The sequence below is a fragment of the Plectrocnemia conspersa genome, unplaced genomic scaffold (assembly GCF_051122295.1).
Source record: "Plectrocnemia conspersa isolate PC_06_02 unplaced genomic scaffold, ASM5112229v1 ptg000008l, whole genome shotgun sequence".
Classification (NCBI taxonomy): domain Eukaryota; kingdom Metazoa; phylum Arthropoda; class Insecta; order Trichoptera; family Polycentropodidae; genus Plectrocnemia; species Plectrocnemia conspersa.
In genome coordinates, this window is record NW_028277172.1 from 22494532 (window position 1) to 22501030 (window position 6499).

Here is a 6499-nt window from a genome sequence, read left to right on the forward strand (position 1 = left end):
TGTTAAATTTTCCAACGCGATCCACTTCTAAAGTAAGGTTTTGATCGACTTTTTTCTTAATCATGTTAACCACATACTTCGAAACACCTAAAATGGCTGTTACTTTTATTTGGGAATGCTTAGTGTTTAATAATAATGTCTTTACTTCTGCACATACCAGCAGAAAAATAACCACAAAATGACCATCGAAACCAAATTATTTAAAAATAGAGGAAATGTAAATACGAAAACCACAAAATATTGGTACTGTCTATGGACAACATTCCTGCGCCAGCTTCTCCACCACTGTTCGGAAAAAACATCTCTCTAAATCGCCAGAAATCACTAAAGCTATTGGTAAGTAATTATTTCGAATTAAATTTTTTGATTGCGAGTCACTTTTGTGTATTTACAAATACGGAATACAGAATTTAGCAAAAAAAACTGTATAGGTTTAAAAATAATCATTTGAAATTGCAAATATAGATTTTAAATAATCTGAAAATCCATTTAATAAATTTGTAGAATATGGATTTTTGTAAAAAAAATTAGTGTCTAAGCGAGTTATTTCTACTTTTACGTAGATTTGGTGCTGCCACATTTTCTTGAGACTTGTGTCATGGCAGTAGTCACCTGGATGCAAATCATTAAACTTCTCAATCGACAAGTTTCTAAGATATGTTTAGGTAGGATATGTTTGTATCTAAACGATAAGTCGTATCGATTATATTTGCCAAGATCAATGTGACAAGTTTAGTTATTTTTTTATGACAATCTTTACGAACCAATTTTTGGACTAGGCATATTTTACGAAAGGAATTATTGAACATGCTAGAGTAATAATCGCATCAGAATCATTTTTGCTCGATGGTTTCAGATTGTCTCTTCTAATTCAGTCGGGAGTAAAGAAAATATAGGGAATGGCTTATCATTAATATTAATACAAAGATAGCACTGCAAAAAATATAATAGTCTCTTTTAATTTTCTCTTTGAAATTGCGCATCAGCCGCAAGCCACTTTCAAGCCTCTTAGCGATTATTTTCTTGCTCAATGAGCATGTATTATATTATTTATCCCTAGGTCATCCACATATAGCGTAACTTAGCAGCTCTACGGCATCGGAATGTTGTGAATGAATAAAGATAAAATATAAAGGCTGAAGATACTATGGGACTATATTCTTAGTGGAGGTTCCTCCGTTGATTGCAATTGTGATAGCTCTATCGAGGACAATGTCGAATGCCTTCTCGATGTAAAAGCGCCATGTCGGGTTATGAATATCAATTTTTTTAGATTCAATAATTTTTTTACTTTATTTTACTCTTTCACCTTGAAAAAAAAATATTTTTTCAAATAACGTGGAATATCCATATTTTAATATTAAAAAATATATACATGTATTTCAGTTTTAAATAATTAACTACTATGTGTTTATATTGTATTAAATACATAAATATATTTTTTTTTCATGTGGTTATTCGATATTTTTGTTGAATATAATTTATGTAAACATACATGAATGGCGTTATTTATAATCATAAGTTCCGACGAATATTATAAAAATATAAGCATTCCACATAAAAACCCCTTTAACCGTTTCGCAAACATAATATATTTTTCCTTCACCAATAATTTTTTTATCGGTTACCTCAATCAAAACCGAACAATAAATGAAAAATTGCTCTCCGATATTATCGCATGAGTTTAAGTTATTATTAAAAATTATGTATATTTTTTACATTTCGTGATACAATCATATTCCTATTATATTATATATAATATATCATAAAAGGTAATTTATAAAGCATACCGATGGCAACCTAGCAATATGATTATTTTTTAACATTTCAGTAATGATACTAATCATATATAAAGTTTTGAGTTATTAAATTTACCAGGACACGAGAATAATCCTAATAATGGGTATACAAAATAAAATTAGTAATATCACTCAAACTATAGAGTTTAAAAATTTAGATTTGTTCATAGTTTTCATAACTTGCTTTTACCATTTCGATATTTTCAATAATAAAAATATATTTGTTGATATATTATCATTTAAATCGGCAAAAATGAACAGAAAATAGATTGCTCTTTTACAGACAGACATTAGACTTTTAGATTATTTTATCATGGCTAATAATGAAACTCATAAGTAATATTAAAAGCTCACAAATTTTATTTTATATACGTATATACGCGATGTTCGCCGACACAATTTTATTGCTTTTGACGTGGATTTTTGACTTCTGAGAAGAAATAGCTGTTTTTTGCTCTCTCTCCGATTGGTCAAAATTCGGTTTAGATATGCTTCGTTTTTGTAATTCTTAATATTGTTATAAAATTAATTTATTTGAGAGGGGCAGGTGGGAGCACCCCACCTTGAATATGGTCAGGAAAATGCATGTTGTTGCCAACTTTTGCCCCCTACTGGAAAAAATCTTAAATAACGTCCCTGTAAAGAAATCGTTTTATTGTGGCGTGGGACCTTGACCTTTGCGGGGCGTGAAGGACCAGCGAAACTCTATTCTAGTCTTAAATTTTGTCTTTCTTAAATATATTTAACATATAGGCTCGCATCTTTACATTACGGACGTGAGTCGTATAAGAATGAACGTTAAGCTCTTATTAAAGATACTATTAAATTAAATATAAGCGTATGACAGAATATCAATATTGCGATTTTAGGTCACTTTACAATGTACTTCAATTATTTTGTATTTAACTTTATTTCCGTAAACCAAAATCTACATATGTACATACAAAGCTTGTTTGCAATTAGTATCGATCTGAATTTTTTATACTCAAGCATTATATAATATTTCATACATCCACAAATTAGTTAAAGTTCACTGATCCCTCCGTAAATAGCTCGGTTTATATTCGCGTTCGTTCAATGAAATTTTACCCATAACCCAACACAACCATAATTCATTTAAACTTAAAGTTGAACTAATAACGGGATAGTTTTCCCAAAAGGCAGTCTAACATATGTGTAGTGTCAAAATCATTTGAGATTAAATAATATACTTGTATACGAATTGCTTTGCATCACTGCCTATCCCAATATTTCTGGTGAACGTGGGCGTCTGCGGAAAACCCTTAGGGTTTTCCCGAGCCCCAGCTGACGTATTCGTAACACGAAAACTATCACAACATTTTGACTAGGATATGAAATTTATATTCAATGTATTATATCAATATGTGTCGTTAGAAAGCAAACTTGTTCAAGACATTATGCAAAATACTAAGATACATTATTTTAAAAGTGAGAAATACTGGTGATACATATTTTTATGTTAGGATGTTTAATAATTATATGTGTATTAATATTTTCTATTTTTTATGACTACTACAACTCTTAGTTTTTTTAAATTCAATTGAATAGTTAATTTGCAAAACGTATTTTATGTCTAGTTTGTATATTTTGAGGTTCATAAATATACATTGAAATTATTTTGTAACGAAAAAGGTATTTAAGTAATGTAATGCGTTACGTTAGTTTAATTTTGTTCTATGGTTGAACGAAATCACATTAGTGAAAATATAATAGAAGACCTCGAAAAAATTCGCTTGTGTGAGTTTGATGTCTAACGACACGTTTGAATATTAAAATAAATATATAGCATAAGAGTGGTATAATATTTCAGCCAAATCAAACATTTCATCCCAACGGGAAATCTTGAATGAAAATTGTTCATTCATAAGCCGATGGTACACGCGTGCCGAAAATCAGATTTGCCTGTGTAATAAATTATTGCGCAACGGACCGTAGAAACTTTAACGTTATATTATACAGATTATTTATAATCATAAAACATGAACATAAATGCCACTGATTCAATACTTCATTATAAACGAATAACTTGACAGTATAGAGATTGTGAATTCAATATCTCAGTTTAATAAATTAGTACAGTGCAGTAATAAATCATTTAAAGAATTTAAATCAGATCTTTATAATAAGTTTACAATATAATTTGTGAATAAAAAAAAATAAACCAGCACTAATGAATTGGATATAAATATAATTAAAGAAACATGAGAAATATTAGGAACTAAATTACATTTTTTGTAAATAAAGCACAATCTAAAGGAGAAATACCTGATAATTTAATGATTGCTATTATTATACTTATACCTAAATTAAAAATAGTATTTAGGTTGAGATATTTCTTTGCAGGACAAAGTATTATTTAAAAAATTATATTATTTCACAAAAATATTTTAATTTTAATTTAAAAATAATTAACGTTACAATGGATTCATATTGAGATAAAAAAACAATTGAATAATTTATTTAGTCTTATTTTGAAAAAATGTACTAGTACGCCATAATCCCAATAATTTCGTTTATGCATGAACCCGCAATAGAACCCTCTTCCACCAGTTGCTCTCAAATGGTCGGAACGCGTAGGCGGGGGTGCGGTTGTCATGGCGGCAGACCTGGTGGCTCCTGCAATATCGATTGTTACTCTTAAGGATTCCCATTTGGAAGCTATCCAGATCAGAACGCATTTATTTGTCCGCAATGCGTGAACTAGCCAGACGAGTCTAGGAAATGTGGCGCCAGCTTAACTGCCCCATCTCCCGAACGATCGATGGGAGAGTCTTCGAAATATACTATTCTCTTAGATATGCTATGAAGCTACAATAATTTTGTATTGAATTATTGTATTTTTCAACTAACGACAGTTTTGAGAAACATTAATCTTAATTTTAAGGACAATACTCATAATCAATTCCCATATTTTTTCCCTTATATATATATAGAGTAAATAGGGAATTGTTTGTTGTAATCCATTTTCTGGTGTTTTAAAACGGTCATAGGTCTACTAGTAGAAGATTAAACATTCATAACAAAATCGTTTTCCAATTTGAAACACATGTAAGGAACGCTCTCTGCATCGTTATTACAAAACGGTTGTTCTTATAATACGCTTGAACAACAAAGCTTTAATTTCAACCGATCAAAACAGCGGAACATATTCTATCGAATTAAACATACTCTACTTCTTTACAACCACTATAGTTCACACAGTGCCTCCTCAAAATAAGAGAGATATTTATGCCCCATTTTGTATTTGATATTGCAAAATGTTTAATGACGCTATTTCAATAAAAATAAGCGCAAATTCTGTAGTTTCAACCAGGCTTTTTTATAAATAGCTCGACAAAGTTTGTTAGCAACTTAATATTGGTTCAAACCAGCGGTTATTTAAAACAAATCATAGTAATAAATAAAAAATGCTTTAAATATCAACTATTGTACATCTAATTTTTCTTTAACAAGCTATTGACTGAGTTTGTAGTTGTATCACAAAAGTTTCTGTTCTTATATAAAATATATGAGCTTATTTCAAGATCTTGTTCTCAGCAACGAACTTTTGCAAAGAAACAAACGATGCATATTTTTTTATTTAACTTTAAGTACTGAATGATCCGCCAGGATATTTTAAAATTACAGCTAGCTCGTAGCATTGACAATTATTTTATGCTGTGTATATAAAGTCTTATTAAAAGCCCTCAACTATTCCCAAAATGTTCTGTAATAAATTTTGCATCTGGAAGCTGAGAGGAGTCACTGAGTTTCACTGAACACTTTGAAACCATAAGCACAGGATTTATCAATGACACGCAAAATAGTAGCACAGCTTGGTGGCACTAGTGAACTTCAAAAATATCTGATTTGGGGGGAGAGGGGTAAGGCAGGTGAATTTGTCCAGAAAAATGCCTGTCGCTTAATGAAATACTATCAAATTTAATGAAATCAAAATATTAAAAACGACACTTAATGGCCTACTTTTGCCCTTTGATGTCCATAATTTTAAGCCAGAAATTCTCGGGTTTTCTCTCAAAGAAAATCTAGGAAAAAACAGTTTCGAACTTATCCTGATTTTTTAAAGTATGTCATTTCAGTCAAATCATATTGGTGTACATTTTCACGGATAAATATATATTTTTACCAGTGAAAATATAATTTATTTAGCAGATTCTAGTAAAATTATATGATTTCAACTTTTCAATAAGCAGCAATATATACATTTACATACTTATCATTATTTATTAACATGCGATATATAAGCACATTACCAGTAGATACATATTTCTACTAGTAAAAACGAAAAACTCATAGGCGTTTAATATGCTGCCTTAAAATTTCTATGAAACTCAATTTGACAGTTGCGAAACGTTCATTTGTTGCTCAAACCCAAACCATACCAAATGAAAGTTCAAAACTAAACTTAGTTTTAGAACTTTCATTAGGTCAAATACAAAATACAAACTATGCCAACTCATCTTTCAGGGGAAAATAAGCTGGAGGATCTCGCATATTGCTTCATTTTTGTCTGAACTTGGATATTACACTATGTTTTAAAAATATGATGACTATTCTTACCGATATTAATACGGACTTCTGATATAAGAGTGTTGGTCAAAGTATATTCAAACCGAATTTTGGTCAATTGTAGGGCGTAAAAACAATTATCACTTCTCAGAAGTCAAAAATCCATGTCA